Source organism: Delphinus delphis, chromosome 12, assembly GCF_949987515.2.
Source record: "Delphinus delphis chromosome 12, mDelDel1.2, whole genome shotgun sequence".
NCBI classification, from domain to species: Eukaryota; Metazoa; Chordata; class Mammalia; order Artiodactyla; family Delphinidae; genus Delphinus; species Delphinus delphis.
The window spans coordinates 59952702-59970809 of NC_082694.2; the positions used below are offsets into that span (position 1 = coordinate 59952702).

General features: G+C 42.9%; 1 long non-coding RNA gene and 1 other non-coding gene across 2 annotated transcripts in view; both read right to left on the bottom strand.

Moving 5' to 3' along the window:
- The window catches only part of LOC132434975 (uncharacterized), a 69128-nt gene that overhangs the window by 26804 nt on the left and 24216 nt on the right, over nucleotides 1–18108 (bottom strand). The gene's annotated exons all lie outside the window — the stretch shown is intronic.
- Nucleotides 11895–11967, bottom strand: TRNAG-CCC (transfer RNA glycine (anticodon CCC)). The gene has a single exon. It is a non-coding gene; the product is annotated as a tRNA-Gly (tRNA).

The following is an 18108-nucleotide window of genomic DNA, read 5'->3' on the forward strand; positions in this document are numbered from 1 at the left end:
AAGGTTGAAGTATTTTTTCAGAAAATAAAATTATGTATGTTATGGTAAACTACTATTTGGAAATAAACTCGGTGGTGAACGAGCTCTTCACAGCCACACGGGGACGATGGATGGCAGCAAAGAGGTGATCAGCCCTCTGACCTTGGAAGAACTCTAAGGAAGAATGCTGGCACCTTACAGGAGGACATCATTTTCTCTGTAGCTCTTCCCACAATTAACATCTGTTCTTTAGAGACCATAAGACGTTTTTCAGTTTAATTTCAAACTACTTCTGACAACTGAGAGAATTTCACAGTTTTACAACCTGATCAGCAGTCTAGGCTTTCAATTATTTGATGACTTGAGTATTTCATGAAGAAGTATTTTATTTTATTTTATTTTTTTTAAACCTACCCACTTAAAAATTATTTATTTATTTGGCTGCACTGGGTCTTTGTTGCTGCGCATGGCTTTTCTCTAGTTGCGGTGAGCGGGGGCTACTCTTCGTTGCGGTGAGCAGGCTTCTCATTGCGGTGGCTTCTCTTGTTACAGAGCACGGGCTCTAAGTGCCCAGGCTTCAGTAGTTGTGGCACACGGGCTCAGTAGTTGTGGCTCGCGGGCTCTAGAGCACAGGCTCAGTAGTTGTGGCGCATGGGCTTAGATGCTCCGTGGCATGTGGGATCTTCCCGGATGAGGGCTCAAACCCCTGTTTCCTATACTGGCAGGCGGATTCTTAACCACTGCACCACCAGGGAAGCCCTGAAGAAGTATTTTAGATAGAACGTTCACATTCACTTGTATTTCAACCAGATGGTTGCACGGGCAAAATTCAGTGGTGCAGCATCTCGCAGTGAACAGATTCAACCTGACAGTGGGTAAACATTTGATCCCTGGGTTTCAAGTTTTAAAGTTTCAAAGTGAAAAATAAGTCTTGTATTGAAATGACTGATTGGCCTGTGAGCATGCAAAGGTGAGAGAAAGTAGGGTGTTTGGGGCAAGGAGGGAGGTTGTTTGGGGGTAAAGAAGATAACTTCTAAGGGACGGGCAGAGGAATGCAGGACACTAAGGCATCTGGGCTAGATTTCATTCTGAGTCAGCACTTGTTGGCTTCATCTGAGTCCTGGGGCAGAGGTGCAGCTCACAGAACTGAATTTGTGGTTATGCAAAATCTCTGAGACTTTGGGAGGACCTAAGCCCTGCTTAGGATTATTGATTCAGAGAATGATCTAGGTGTTTGTGTGTGTGTAGAAGGTGTATGCTCTCTGTCTGCAGAGGTAGGTCAGTGACATATGGTTTGGGTTCCCTGTGACTCCAGGCAGCCAACAGCAGGAAACAAGTCCTGGAGTGAGGGTGGCAGTAGTGGGGACCCCAAAGTAAGAAAGCATATTCTTCTGACTCTCCTCACTTGATTGTGTGGGACAATCCAAATGTTTCCCCAGTTGTTTCTGGGAGTCCCAAAGAGGTATCTCCTGAGTCTTCTCAAATTATCTCAGTCCTACCTGGACCCACCTTCTGCCCTTTTCTCTACCTCTGAATCCATTTGGTAATGTTGTCCAAGAAGCCACATGATGACTGCATTCCAGTGGGTGGTGGCTGAGAGGACTTGTGTAAGAACACACCTAAGTTCCAGGGGAGACTCCCAGGGGGACTGGGGGAGGCTTTATGGTCAGAGCCAGCAGAGAAGCATGCTGTGCATCTATTTGTGTAACACAGGCAATCTGTCACTTATTTCACATATCGTCACTTATTCTATATATCATTCAAGGCCCTGGAAGGATAAATCGGAAAATCGACACTAACAACAAAACTAAAATAAAGAGACAAACAAAACAAAAACTTTGATTTTGTAATAACCTATAAGGGAAAAGAATCTGAAAAAGAATATATATATATATATATATATATATATATACACACACACACACGTATATATGACTGAATCACTGTGCTGTACATCTGAAACTAACATGACATTGTAAATCAACTATATTTCAATAAAATAAAACAAACAAACAAACCAGAGACTTCCCTCATGGTGCAGTGGTTAAGAATCTGCCTGCCAATGCAGGGGACACGGCTTTGAGCCCTGGTCCAGGAAGATCCCACATGCTGTGGAGCAACTAAGCCCGTGCACCACAACTACTGAGCCTGCGCTCTAGAGCCCGTGTGCCACGACTACTGAGCCCGAGTGCCACAACTACTGAAGCCTGCGCACCTAGAGCCTGTGTCCTGCAACAAGAGAAGCCACCGCAATGAGAAGCCCGTGCACCACAACAAAGAGTAACCCCCGCTCGCCGCAACTAGAGAAAGCCCACGCACAGCAACAAAGATCCAATGCAGCCAAAAACAATAAATAAATAAATTTAAAAAGCGAAACAAAACAAAAACCAACAACTTTGAAACATGGCTCCTGTTCTCCAGGAGCACACAATCCCAATGGGGGCACACACACACACACACACACACACACACCAGGGCAACATGAGTATGTGTGCAAATAATGGTGCTAGAGTCTCTCTGACATTACGTCCTGTGGGGCCATGTCAGGAACGACTCCATGGAAGAGGTGAGATTTTTGTGATGGGAACCATACTTTGAAGGATGAGTAAAATGTGGACAAGTTCAATTGCGAGGAGGAGAAGCTCCCTAGCAGAGAAATGGATGTGACAGAGACATGCATGAGGAAAAGTGAAAGCCAAGTTTGGGGGCAGTAGAAAGATCAGTTTGCCAGGAGTGGACGGTCAGTGTAGACAGTCCACAAAGCTAAGGCTGGCAGGTAGATGAGAGTCACGTCATGGAGGGTTTAAAGGAAGATAGAAGGATTGGGGATTTTATTCTGCAGGCGCTGGGGAGCCACCAAATGTTTCCAAAAAGGCAAGAGATATATCCACTGGAGATTGTAATAAAGTTAATCTAATAGAGGAGTTTAATATGCTCCTATGTGGGAAGAAGTTGGGCGGGTGATGAGTTAGAAGCCTTTAGCAATAGTCCAGGTGTGGGCTAATAAAGATATGCTAAGGTGATGGTGGAATATAAGGGAACATATTTAGGAAGAATTGTCAAAGTAAGACCATTCAGCAAATATTTTCTGAACATCTGTTACATGCTAAGCATAGACTAAAAACTAGAGAGTCCTAGGAGCAAGGCGGATAAACCCTGCTGTTGAGGAGCCTACACCCCAACGTGTGGAACACAGAAACACACAAAGAAATGAGATAGATAATATCCCATAACTATAGATACCAAGGAATCACTTAGGATGATTTCAAGTTACAAAATATCCAACTACAAGTGGCCTAAAGGATAATCACTCACACACACACACACACACACACACACACACACACACACACACACACACGTTCCCAAACAAGAAACAACCCAGAGAGGGCCATTCCAGAGATGGTTAATCCATAGACCCAACAGTGTAACTGAAGACCTAGCTCTTCCATCCACTGCACGGCCACCCTTAGGATGTTGGCTTCCTCCTTGGGGTTATCTCTCATGAACCAGTTTGGTTCCTGTAGCTCCAAGTACCACCTCTTCACATAGTTATGTCCAAAACAGGAATGGTTGCTTCTCCTCATTGCATCTCTTATGACCATTGCTATGGATTGAATTATGCCCTCACCAAATTCGTATGTTGATACCCTAACCCTAATGGGGGTGGTATTTGGAGACGGGAACTTTGGGAGGTACTTAGGGTTAGATGAGGTCATGAGGCTGCGGCCCTCAGGATGGGATTAGTGCCCTTATAAGAATAAACACCAGAGAGCTTGCTTTCTCTCTGTCTCCCTTCATGTGTACAGAGAAGAGGTCAAGTGAGCACACAGTGAGATGGTGGTTGAGAAGCCTCACTGGGAACCAAACCAGCTGGCACCTTGATCTTGGAATTCTCAGCTGTTAGAATCTTGAGAAAATAAATTTCTATTATGTAAGCCACCTGATCCATGGTATTTTGTTATGGCAGCCCCAGCAGACTAAGACAATCAGAGGCCTCACCACAGACTTCCTCTTACTGCTTGTCCAGGGGTTTATTTTACGCCCATGTTGAAATCAATCATGGGTCAGAGGAGTGAAATGACTATACTGGATTTAGACTAGTCATTCTTCTGCCCCCAGGTCAGGGTTGGGTTCATTTTCTCTGAACACACAGGATGGATAAACACCCCAAACAAGCAGGAGTCTCTATGAAGAAGAAAGAGATGGAAGACGGGAACAGCTGTGAAGAAACCACGAGTGGTTAAGGGCTGTGGAGAAGATAATGTGGGTGGTAGAATGATGGTGTATTAGTTTCCTAGGGCTGCTGTAATAAATTTTCACAAGCTTGGTGGCTTGAAACAATAGGATGTTCTCTCATATTTCAGGAGGCCAGAAGTCTGAAATCAAGATGTCGACAGGGCCACACTCTAACAAAAAGCTCTAGGAGAGACTCTCTCCTTGCCCCTTCTAGCTCCTGGTGGCTCCTGGTGTTCCTTGGTCTGTGGCAGCATCACTCCAGTCTCTGCCTCCATCTTTACATGACCTTCTCTCTGTGTCTCTGTGTGTACTTTTCTGTCTCCTACAAGGATGCACTCATTGGATTTAAGGCTCATCTTAGTATGATCTTATCCCAATAGTTACCTTAATTACATCTGTTCCAAACAAGGTCACATTCTGAGATTCTGGTTAGACATGAATTCTGGGGGGACACTTTCAACCTATTACAGATGCTGCGTGACTGGGGCTGAGCACAGAACTGCTTTTTTTAAAATTTATTTATTTATTTATTTATTTTTGGCTGTGTTGGGTCTTCGTTTCTGTGCGATGGCTTTCTCTAGTTGTGGCAAGCGGGGGCCACTCTTCATCGTGGTGTGCGGGCCTCTCACTATCGTGGCCTCTCTTGTTGCGGAGCAAAGGCTCAGACACGCAGGCTCAGTAGTTGTGGCTCATGGGCCCAGCTGCTCCGCGGCATGTGGGATCTTCCCAGACCCGGGCTCGAACCCGTGTCCCCTGCATTGGCAGGCAGATTCTCAACCACTGCACCACCAGGGAAGCCCCAGAACTGCTTTAATTGAGGCAACAAGAGAAGGCTTATTGGAGAAAGAGTATTTGAGTTGAGACCCAAAGATGAGGAGGAAGCTATCTGAAGCTCTGGGATAAACAAGCAGAAGGGACAGCAAGAGCGAAGATCCTAAGATGAGAATACGTGCAGAGTTTAGAAAGAGTGGCAGCTTCTGTCTCTCTGTGATGTGAATTTCCTCACTAGAAATGGTGGTAAAGCAATTTCCTTTCATTTACGCCTAAAGAAACCAAAGAGGAGATAACTGTGTATCTGAATCCACTCAATTTGCCTGATGTGTTTGCTAAGGTCAAGGCTGTACTGTTGATTAGCAAGAATTCAGCTGAAATTATTTGAATCTTACTGAAGCCCCATGTAATAGACCAGATGATTTCACAATTCTCTTCCTTTGGTAAAATGTGTTCTTCAGAGATTAGAAGTCCAGTATTCAAACTCTCTTTGGTTCCTTTATCGGAATTCTCTGACAGGCGAGACACACATTTGGAGCAGCAGGAGGGCAGTGGGATTTATTTAGTGGAAAGAGTCAAGAAATTTGGATTCTAAATTCCAGCTTTAACAGTGTCCAGCTATGTCCTTTGGGTAAGTCTCTTGACCTCTCTAGGCTTCAGTTTACTCATCTGTAAGGGGAGGTTGGACCAGGTTATCCCAGGGGTGGGAGAGGGTGGGGCTCTTCCAACTCAAGCTATCTGTGCTTCATACAAGGCCCCAGGAGCTGTCCTCTGGCCCTCTTGGGAGCTGCTCAGAGTTAATTAACACACTCAGCTCTTGGGCAGGCCAAGGCTCTGAGTGCAGTGTTGTTTGTAAGACCAATATTCATGAGAGTACAGTGGAATATACCTTCACTTAAACTCTTGACCACTGACATGGGGCCCAATTTCAGAGTATGCACTTACAAAGGCTTTACTCTCTACACCTTTCCCCCCTTGAGAATCTGCTCTGTCCCACTGGTTTTTCACACCTACCTTCTATAGGGCCCTCTGAGATTGGGAAGGAAAACCAGGCTCTGCAGCCCAAAGACCAGGGCTTTTTGAATAAGAAGATTGTTCACAGCTGTGTGTTTACCAGCTTAACCAGCTCAGCTTCTTCCAGTTTTTCATGTAATTATTTTGGCTGTATGTGCTGAGGAATACTGCAGCCTGACTCTTAAATTCACATGAATATTGCCTTACATGGAAATCCTAAACATGTTTTTATTCCATCCTTTAAGATTCTACTGAGCAGAGTTCGAAGCATCTTTTTCTCACTCTGTACAGAAGTGATAAGGTCCTTTGCCCACAGGCAATGGGAAGACCAACTCATCCTGGTTGGCCCCGGACTATCCTGGTTTGAAAACGGAAAGTCCTGCTTCCTGGAAACCCTCTCAGTCTTCAGCAAACCGGGCAGTTGGCACCGTATAGTGGTGCAGTGGGGCTGCTTGGAGTCAAAGAAAGAACTTGGAGGAGTAAAGATGCAAATTGGAGATGAAGCATTAATTCTGATAAAAAGAAACGCAGTTCTGGGAAGGAACCAGGTGGCCAGGCGCTGCCATCAAGGAAGCTGTGAGCCCCACAGCTCTCCTCTCCTGAGGACAAAGCTGTGTAACCTTGTCCTGAGGAGCCAGTGTCTCTGGGGGCCTCTGCCTCACTGCCCGGCTGGGAAACGACCTACCTTTAGGCTTTCTGGGAATATTCACTCTATTTTTCTAGAACAAGGAATAGCAACATAACACATTGTATCAGGAAAATCAGTATGAATTCCTACCCTAAAAAACATCTTCTTTGCCTCTGTCACAGAACAGGCCCCAAGCAGCAATGGCCAAGGGCCTAGCACTTCTCCCCTCTACAACGCACCAGCGAGAAGCTTGGATTGTCATTTCTAATACTATTCTTTTATGAATGCTCAAAGCAATCAGAATTTCTTGGAAGTTAGTTGATTCCAGTTTTGGGACAGGAAAAACAGTCAGGCTTGAAACATCTCATTGCTGTGCTCTAAAAACAAGGATCTTTCAAGACTATCAGAGCAACGCTTGAGGAATTTCTATTAGCCTAGATGTGCAGATGTGAACATCAACTAATAAAACCAGTTATGGCAAATTGGTACAGGGTGAGTGTGTGAAAGGCTATGAGTTCATAATAATACTCCAAAATAATACATGCATAAAAATATAGTTATAAAAGAAAGGTGAATAGAAGAGTACATTACAATATGTAGGTATTATATTTTAAAATATTAAATACATGTCTGTTTTAAAGTATTGACTTGTATTTGTTCCTCTCTGCCCAAGCAGGAGAGAATAAACACAGGGACCTGGGGGTCAGCAAGGTGTCCCTGAAAAAGTAGAACCTGTTCCAAGAACAGAAAGGACTCATCAGCCTCTGTGATCATGTTTAATGATGAGGTAGGAAGGGGTTAGTGAACAGGAGGGCTCCAGGATGTGTTCCACACTGATGAATTATCCAATATCCTAGAGAGGGGAGGTAATCTTTCATTTTTTCAGAGATGGAATCTCAAGATGGGCCCACCAATGAGAATAAACTACTAATAAAGAAGACAGTCATTTTTAATAAAGCTAACAGACAAGGGAGATATATCAAAGTCATAGAGGGACCCACTAATATATCCAGTCGTGTGAATTTAATGACCACCTTATTCCTGAGAAAAAAGTCACACAAAAATGAAAATCTATCTGAAAGTGAGGGACATAGCAGTGCCGTGCTGTGATAAGAGGAGTATGTTAGCTATCTACAGGCACACCGCATTTTATTGCACTTTGCAAATGATGCATTTTTTAATGAATAGAAAGCTTCTGGCAACCGGCGTTGAGCAAGTCTATGGGCGCCATTTTTCCAACAGCATTTGCTCACTTCGTGTCTCTGTGTCACATTTTGGTAACTCTTGTAATATGTCAAACCCTTCACCAGCAAAAGGATTATGACTTGAAGGCTCAGACAGTGGTCATCATTTTTTAGCAATAAATTAAGGCATGTACAATGTTGTTTTAGACATCATGCTATTGCATACTTAATAGACTACAGTATAAAGTAAACGTAACTTTTCTATGCACTGGGAAACCAAAAACCCCATGAGATTCATTTGATTGTGACTGTCTGGAACCAAACCCACAATATCTCTGAGGTATGCTTCTATTGCTGCGTAACAAACTTCCCCAGAGCTTAGTGGAAAGGGAAGAATGAGAGGAGCCAGAGGGAGAAAACCACATGTCTGGTGTGGCAGCAGAAATATTACCTACCAAGAAATAAGGAGGTCCAACGCTTCAGATATTTAAAGGTGGGACAGGAGAGTGGCTCCCAGACACAAGTAATTTTAAAGCTCCCCAGGTGATTGCATTGTGCACCAGGGCTTGAGAAGCACTGTTGTAGAGTGTGACTTGCCAATCTGAATCTACTTTAGTCACAGTAAACGTGGTTAGTGGTGGCGGGGGAGTGTTATTAACATTTATTGAGCCCCAGTTATGAATCAGTTTCCAAGTGAGGAATTTCACATGTAATTTCTCTTACTCCTCACAACAGCTCCAGGAAGCAGACAGTGAGTCAGTATTATCACTATTTCACAGAGGAGAAAATAAAAGAAGATTCGGTAAATCAGACTGTCATAAACAAGGCTTGACTCTTATACCGTATCAAGCAGTATTAACAAAGGCCCCGAAGAGAAAAGGATCTTAACAATAAAGCAGATAAAAGATAAAAGAAGAGCTGGTTTGGTATATTTAAACCTAAGCTTGAAGTGGATTGAAATTGATGAAGCACTACTCTTGATATTTCTAACTGTGTAGAGTCTGTGTCGAGAAATTTGGCCAAGAGGAGAAATGGCACGTGCTGGACTACAGCGAGCCGGCCAGCAAGGGTCGGTGCGAGGCAGGGGAGGGGGGAAGGTCTGGTTCCCAAGGCTGGGGATGTAAATGTGAAGCCCTTTCCCCTTCTTTGCCGCATAGTGGCAGTGCAGAGGGGCCCATACGCACAAAGAGAACATGGCGGGAACAGCCACTATTAGGCGTTGAGTAACTTTGCATGACAGGAGCAGAGAGTCTGGGAAGATGAAGCTGGGAAGGAAGGCTCAGGACATGCAGATTTCAGAGACTGGGGAGGCCAGGCCAGTGAGGACAGAAATGAGCCTATGGAACACCTCAGCCCCTGCTCCAGGAGGCAAACAGGCCATTTCCAAGTGGGCAGAAACGGGGGTCTGGTTTTCTGGGATTGCTGTTGTCAGCAGTTAACAGAAAATATTTTAATTTAATATTAATAATTAATTTTAAAATAATTTAATATTAATAATTTAAATATTTAATATTTTAAAGCAAATAAACTTATGGTTAACAAAGGGGAAGGTGGGGCAGGGATAAATTAGGAGTTTGGAATTAGCAGATACCAACTACTATATATAAAATAGATAAACAACAAGGTCCTACTGTACAGCACAGGGAGCTACATTAAATATCCTGTAATAAACCATAATGGAAAAGAATAATATATATTATTTTAGATACTCAATATACGTGTATATACCTATATATCTGAATCACTTTGCTGTACACCAGAAACTAACACAGCATTGCAAATCAACTACACTTCAATAAAAAAAAAATTAAGCAAATACGCATGTGCCCACACATCCATGCACACACGTTCATTCCTAAATACACACTGAACTTCTTTCCTGCAAAAGTGAACTTTATTCACTCAGAGAGTAACATGGTAGCATTCCCTTCTTGCAACAGCTGCATGTTCACCTTGGAATACAAAGCAGTTGATCATGCTAGACCCATGCTAGCTTTCCCTCTTCTGAACATATGGCCTCGTTCACACCTCATTTACAGGGAATCATGTGGCTGTGTCTCTCCTCATGGGGCTTCAAGATCACGTCCCTTGGGGCCATTTCTTCTTTCTGCTAATTCACAAGGCAGTTTGAGCCATACTGGGAAATGACATGAGAAAGACTTCAGAAACCACTGGTGCCCAAAGAATTGGTTGGAGTCAGGAGCCAAGACAAACCTGGAATGATGGCTATGGTGCCAGGTACCAGATGAAAACAAATGAAAGCAAACCAACCATAAAATCAACCTCCCATTCTTGAATGGTGCCTCAGAGGCCACGGAATAGTGGCTCTGGCTTCCCGAAAAAGAAACCCTTCACCAAGTAAGAACTGCCCGTGTCAGAAGCTGCAAGATGCTCCTCCCCACGTGGGGTCATTATCAGGAGTCTAAGCCTGGGACCAGAGCACCTCTTACCTCTATGATACTGGGCTTGGGAACCAAATGTAATACATAAATACATACATATTAATGTGTTTTGAATCTAAGATACTTGTGGTCAAATATTTCTCAGAAGCATGTACCAGTGGTTGCTAAAGACTTCCTTAGGCAATGGTGTAGGAAAAAAAACAACTGGGTAGTTTAGAGTCATTTTTAAGTAATTACCAAAGGTATACCAAGCCTTGCCACACCACTCATCATTGATGTCAGAGTGACAAGAGGCTTCATATTGTAGGGTCACCAATCAACAAGCCAGCCCACAACTGAAGTGAGGGGAAAAGGCCCCAGCACACAGCCGCCTCAGACTTTACTTGGCTTTAGAGAATGCTGCCTAAAATGTATCTCAGGGGAAAGACTTGGCTGCATTTGCCTAGAGTTTGAGCCTAATGACTCTGATTACTTTTCTTTCCCTTTAACATATTTGTTAAACCCCTGCTCCCTTTTCTCAATACTGTGGTGAGTGTGGAGATTCTGATTTCTGTATAATATATTTTTGAAACTTTGAGCAAACCACTTAGTCATTGTATCTAACACAAAAGCTATAAACTTGATATGGCGAAAAAGAGAGAGATTTAGACAACCAATGTGTCATAGACATTTTTGGTTGGTCCTGTATCTTCTATCATTTTCTTCTTTATAGCCCTCATTTCAGTTTGGGGATCCATTTGGCTCTATGAAATCTGATTCCAGGGGTGAAGCATGTGACCCAGATCAGCATAGTTGACTCCCTGGTCATTGTGATTGGTTCTGGGTGGACAGGTGAGTAAGCAGATCTGATCGGAGTAAGTCTCAAGACTTTTACTTGGAATTCCAGAACAAATATCTGCTCTCCTTCCTGCTGGATATGAATGAGTAAGCCCACAGCCCAGGGACTTGTTCACACTCATCTTGGAACCACCCAGGATGTTGAGCAGAGACTAGACAAAAAGAAACTAGGTACTTAGTGACATTGTTGAGTTGCTGAACCAAGTGTCACATGAAGCTTCTGGGCTTTAAAGCTATATGAGCCTATAGATTTCTTTATTTGTGCAAGTCAAATTGGGTTGGGTTTTCTATCACTTGCAACGGAAAGATTTCTAGCTTTTGCACAGGACAATTGAACGATCACAGGGCAGAAAGAACCAAGAGACCAAAGAGTCGGTATTAGTGTGTACTTCATGCCAACTGGCTGTGAAACCTTCAACGAGTCTTTATGCTCTCCACTCTGGGCCTCAGTTTTGTCTCTGAAATATCGGTACATAGAGGAAGTAGAAAGGTGGGCTTGGTGTCTCCTTTAAGATATGTCCCAGCTTTAAGATTCTTTGAGTTCAACCCTCTTCTTAATTCATTGCCAACTGGCTCCTACTCCTGGTTTGCTGTTTCTATCAATGATTGCATCACACTCCCAGCTCTCTGGATAGAAACCTTGATGTCATCCCTGTATCCCATCCACCTCTCTTCTTTTTTATTTTTTAAAAAATATTTACTTATTTATTTGGTTGCACTGGGTCTTAGTTGCGGCAGGAGGGTTCCTTAGTTGCGGCTCGTGGGCTCCTTAGTTGCGGCTTGAGGGCTCCTTAGTTGTGACATGCGAACTCTTAGTTGTGGCATGAATGTGGGATCTAGTTCCCTGGCCAGGGATCGAACCTGGGCCCCCTGCATTGGGAGTGCAAAGTCTTAACCACTGAGCCACCAGGGAAGTCCTTCCACCTCTCTTCATTATGCTCTATATCTGCCCAGTTATCAGGGCTTCTCAGTTCTTCTTCCTAAGCATCCCTTCTGCCTTGATCTGCTCCCTACATCTCCCCAGAGCGTCTACTCCCTTGAATCCATCTTCCTACTCTTGCTGGATTAATAGCCTCAAACAGACTTTTAGAACTTTACTGGATGCCCCATTAATGGAAATATGAAGTCTATATCGCTCAGCATGGCATTCCATGTGGTCCATTCACTGCAGCCATTTTAGCTCTTTAACTTGGATTACCTACAGGTTCAACTGAAACACAAGAACAGAAAGTCTTTTTGAGGGTGAAAACTTTATGCATGAACTGTGTTGATAGTCCCTTCCAAAGACTTTTGCAAGAAGTGTTGGCATCTGAGAGTAAATCTGTGGCTGGACCCAAGCTGTGGGGCATATATGCTGGTGAATACCAGACCTATCACCCTTAGAGCTAACAACTCTGGGCCTTTATAAACTCGCTCAGAACTGTGCGTCCTAGGAAAATGTGAATCCCTTTCAGAAGTTAAATGTATTTATTAAGGCAATGTGTATCTTGCATGTGGTCCACTCTGAAATGGTGGCTTTTTAAAACATGTGTGACTTTAGCATAACCAAAACAGATATTAGTTAATGTCTAACTGCTCTACTCTTTAAAACATATATTAATATATTAATATACTAAGTATATACTTTGTTGAGACACTCTGTAGTGGGAAGCCATGGGAATAGTGACTGTTGACTTATTGTAACCTTGGAATTACTGCTGGATTGAGAGGAGAGAGTCTCTATTTGACTTTTTTTTTTTTTTAATAACAGAAACCCTGGCCCATGAAGGCCTGGGAATGTGCTGAGGCGGCCTTGTTTTTCTCCTATTTCCCGTGACAGGGCACTCCTCCCCACGAGTCCTTGCCAAGCCCTTATGAATGTTGAGTCAAAACATTTTGAATATGAGCTCATCACATATGAAAAGGGTTTAAACAACAGCTCAACATGTAAATGTACTATGGGCTTTTTTAGTCCATGTTTCAGTTCAAATTTCCTGAAGCTTGGAAAACTGCATGTAGTTTGTACAATATCTCAGCATTCCCCCTCTGAACTGAAGTAAGGCAGTTGGCTTTCTGCTATAGACTAAACAAATGGATAAAGGTTCATCTGAAGGAGTCATGTGGATAGTGTTCTATAGCTCTAGGCATTGTCTGTTTAACTGGCTGACTTTGGGTGGATTTATATATACTGGCCTGTTGCGCTGAATTGGTGGGCAAAATAAGAATTAACATTTCCTTAAAACCACCTCATCTGGCCAGTTTTCATTTCAGCTGGAAATCAAGTCAGTGTGACATCTTAAAGAAGAACTAGATACAGTTATTGTCTCGTCCTTTATTTTCATGGAGGGAAGCAGGATCTGGAAGTGAATTAGGCTTCTTTTAGGACTTAGGGTCAGGGGAAACCAGGTGAGGGTGTACGAAGAAGACAAGAATGGCTTGGGAAGGGAGGATGGGGAGCTGAATTGTGAGTGGCTGCTTTGTCATGTCATAGACTGGATATCAGCACCTACTTGGTATTCTCTCTTATTGTTTTCTCTGAGGGGTGTTTAGTCCAGAACCTAATGACCATCCCAGTCAGAAGGTCATCTTGCTATCATGTACTTGGTACTCAAATAACTGAATTTGATTTTCTTTTGAGCTGCCCTAACTGCAATCCCTGAGATATTGATGGTGGGATTGTGAAGTATCCCTGGAGGTGACACTTACTTCCCAGAGTAGTGGAAGGGAAAGGAAGAGGACTGTTGAAGATTGGAGCAAGTGATTCACTGACCAAGGACGTATAAACCATATTAAATTTTCTCAACTAAACTCAATTTAATTTGGTGACTATCCTACATGTATTCTGTGATACAGCATGTAAATCACTTAGTACATTTACTGGTACATAGTACATAGGTAGGAAATATTTGTTATCATTAGTTTCCTAGCACAGAAAATTAAGAGAGAGACAGGAATGAGAGGTCCGGAGGAGAGAGATTTAGAGAGAAGGAAAAAAAATTCTGGCCTTAGAAACACTTAAAAAATAATTGGGGGGAAAAAGAGAGCCATATGTACTAAAACAAAACTTACTGTATGCTCTAGTATTAAAGAAGGCGTTATAGTAATTAGTGATACTAAGAAAGAGAAAAAGGGGAGAGGCTTGTGGGCAAGAATTTGTGGGAAGGATTCACGAAGGAATTGAACGTGTAGTGGGACCTTAAATGAGAAACAGGGTGGAAATTCCAGGCAAAGAAATCGGCATGAACAGAGGCACAGGGATAGGAATGAACATAATATAATCTAGTAGGTTCTCATAACCTCTCCACTGTCCAAGAGCCAAGAACAGGCTGACACACTCAACACAGCCTGCAGCCTGTTTATTAAACCACATTACTTTTAATAGTAGAAAATACACAGAGGCCAATTTCCTCCTCTGAATCAGGCACGTGTATCAGTTTTATGTAGATATTAATTGCCTTTGCCATATCTAAAATTTTATGCTTTTATGGGACTTCTCTTAAAAATGTCTCTCAGTCAGGGCTTCCCTGGTGGCGCAGTGGTTGCGCGTCCGCCTGCCGATGCAGGGCACACGGGTTCGTGCCCCAGTCTGGGAAGATCCCACATGCCACGGAGCGGCTGGGCCCGTGAGCCATGACCCCTGAGCCTGTGCGTCCGGAGCCTGTGCTCCGCAACGGGAGAGGCCACAACAGTGAGAGGCCCGCGTACCGCAAAAAAAAAAAAAAAAAAAAAAAAAAAAGTCTCTCAGTCAAAGTTGAACAAGTTACTGAGTTGAATTTGGGATATAAAGTGATAAGCCTTTCAGAAGGCAGACGTGACCTCAGTGGAATGTAGGGTCACACATGAAGAGGCTCTAAAAATGTGCGACCCCTGGGATATACTATATGTCTTTCTTTTTATCTTTGCCTTCTCTTTCAGCTGTCCAGTTTGCAAAGCAGGAAAAAAAAAAAAGCAGATCTTTCTTTAGATGACTCTGAAACAATGCTTACCACCAAGAGTAGAGACAAGAGGTCTACCTCTCCTTGATAACTTGGGGTTCTCCCCAAAACCCTAAAGTGTAGGGCTCTTTGGGAGCCTGGTGTGGCTGGTGCCTTTCCAAATACATGTTGGTGGGGATTAAACAAGGAGAAAGAAATACCCAATATTAGATAAACATACTTCTTCCTGCCCTGTTATACAGTTTTGTAAATGATAGTAAAACCTCGCTTATTCAGACTTACAATGATTGAAGGGCAGACCAGGTTAGCGAGTGACCTGAAATATTGAAAATTACAAAAAGGATGCATTGTTATAACTAATATGTATATGTAATGACATGAATTAGTGGCTAAGAAAGTGTCCTCAGCATTCCCAGGTTAAGGTCTTTGCTGATTTGCTTTAATGCACTGAGAAAGCCCATTTGCATTTAGCGTGTTTCTTACTGGTATCAAATATTTCCTGCTGAACTATTTGAAAATAGCTTATCCTCCTGAGTAGTTTAGAATTCCTCTTTTTTACATTGTTGCTGACATTAAAGAACATGTTATAAAATCTTCTGATGGTATAAACTTTAGACCACTTTTTATCCAACTAATGGTTAGCACATTATTGAGGACTGGGTTAATTAGGCTTTAGCGTGGATATTGTTTGGGGAAGTTGCTAAGCCTCTGCTGAGGAATGATTAAGAGAAGGAGCAAAGCAGAGGCAAGGCATTCAACAAATGTTTGTTGAGTCTTTCTCTTTCCTGCCCAAACGGGACTTACGTGGTAAATTGGGCTAATATGGGTACAGTAGTTAAAAACAAAAATAAACAACACCCACACGTTCTACAAACCGCAATTTAGCCACAAGCACCTCTTCACCCCTCATATCTCTTAGCCAAAAGGCCAATGGATAAAATATAGTGATTTGAATTTCACTTCCTCTCCCTTATTCAGCCCAAACGCTGGGAATCAGGAATACACAGGAGGAGGTAGTAAGAAGAGAAACAAAATCTGAATAACCACAAAAGCAAATGGCTTGTGGGTGAATTCTAAAGTAGACCACAGGAGAGGGAAATCATTAAAATATTTTGTTGTATCTGTGTGTGAGTGTGTGTGTACCTTTATTTGAGTCCCACGTCTTTTTCAAATAACATCTAGTCTCTTTTTGCAGGTATTTTCCCTGCTCATCACTCCTCCACATCTTGAATGGGCCCTATGTTCATCTTTGAACGTTATTTTCATTTGAAGTTCAATGTTTTTTCCTCAACTTAGCTAAAATAGCAACTACTTGTGAATTTCTTTACATTCTCTACCCCAGCTTCAATTTTTTTGCCAGCTTTTGAGAAGTTGGTCATAATAAAAATTCTGAACTCCATTTTCCCTATCTCCCCAATTTCTCTTTCTCATAGTTCAAATTTTGGTCTACTGCTCTGACCCATTCTGTATACACAGAGGCTTTATTTTTTATTTTTCCTCTTTAATAAGTCCTCTGACCCAAAGGCTACACTACGCTCATCTGAAACCAACGAAGAGAGCCAGCAGAGAGCAAAGCACCATTCAACATGGTAACATTTTGGGTGAGGACAAGAGATCCGGACTCATCCACAGAACATCAACACTGTACCTGTGGATGAAAAATTGTCACATGGCATCTTGCCTCTATAAGGATGAACTCACTAGGCACTGCAGTCATTGATCTTCGACACACTCTGAAAGGACTTCAGGGCGGAGATCAGGAATGAGGCACTCTGTGCTCTGGGAAAAACTGGCAGAATGGGGCTATAGATGGTTATTTTCAGGAGAAGATTTTATGAGCCCAAATTCTTGCATCTTCTCATACCTAGAACAGCACTAAAATCGTTAACAGAGACCTCTGCCCCTTATGACTAGCAGCAATCTTCTGCCAAAAATGTATGCGTGACTTCATGTATCCGCCTTCACCCAAATCTTATATATACTGACCTCCCCCCTTATCTCTTCGGAATAGTTCCTCAGAATTATCTGAGAAGCTGTCTCTCGGGCTATAGTCCTCATTTTGCCCCAAATAAAACTCAACTCGCTACTGTCACATTGTGCATTTTTTCAGTCGACATACCAAGCCCAAATTCAGAGAATCCAGCTGGCATAAATAGCTTTCGGCATAAAGGACTCATGGATAGGGAAAGTCAGGGAGGTAAGACCTTCTGGTCATGCCTTCCTAGACCTCCTCATTGCTCCCCTTCTCCCGCTTTTCAGGGTCTCTGAGGATGCTGAGGGGCACACCTGTCATTTCTGTTGTTGAGAGTGCAACACGAGCAGCAGATTCCCTTGTTAACTTTGGTATCAGGATCAAGAATATTGCCCCAATGGCCCCTATCTTCCTAGGAACTACCTCTTTGAAGCTGGGAGGTTGTGCTGATACCAACGGCTGACTTGGTGGGTGGGTGGTAGGGCCCCAGTCTTTAACAGCTTTTAAAAAACCACTCACAGCAAGCATGTAGCAAAGCATGTGGTCAAAATCATCATAGGAACAAACACATAAAATAATTGGCTAAGCATGTGACTAAGATGCATTCCACTGTAATTTGTAGAAGGAAGACACTAAGAAAGTGCTGTACTTTGCTGTTGGAAACATTGATTGTTTAAAAGGGGGAAGTATCCTAGATTTTGATCCTATCAAGTGCATTTAAGAAACCCTCTAGGTGGATTTGTAGCTGGTGGTGTTGGCTGGCAAGTGGGCCAGCTAGTGATCACATCCACCAGGTAAGTTCAGCTGTACCTTGATTCTCTCAGCAGTTGCCGACACCTCCCCCCACACCAGTCTCATTGCCTCCCCAAGTGTCTGCCAAAAAAGTAATGCAGGAGGCTGAAAGTAAGAAAATAATTTATTTGGGGTGCTAAGAATTGCAATTTGGGAGACATAGATTCCGGTAATCCCGAAAGGGTGTTCCAGGGAAGAGAAAGAGTCAGGGGCTTATTAAGGCAAAAGGCCACAGGTTTTTAAAAGTTGCCTGGTAAGAATTGTGAACAACTCTGATGCAAGTCAGAAAATATTTGTCCTTAAGGAATCATGAGTTTTTTTTTAGGATAAGGTCCAATTAGATAAACTGTCATGAGTTATTTTAGGGTAAGAGTCC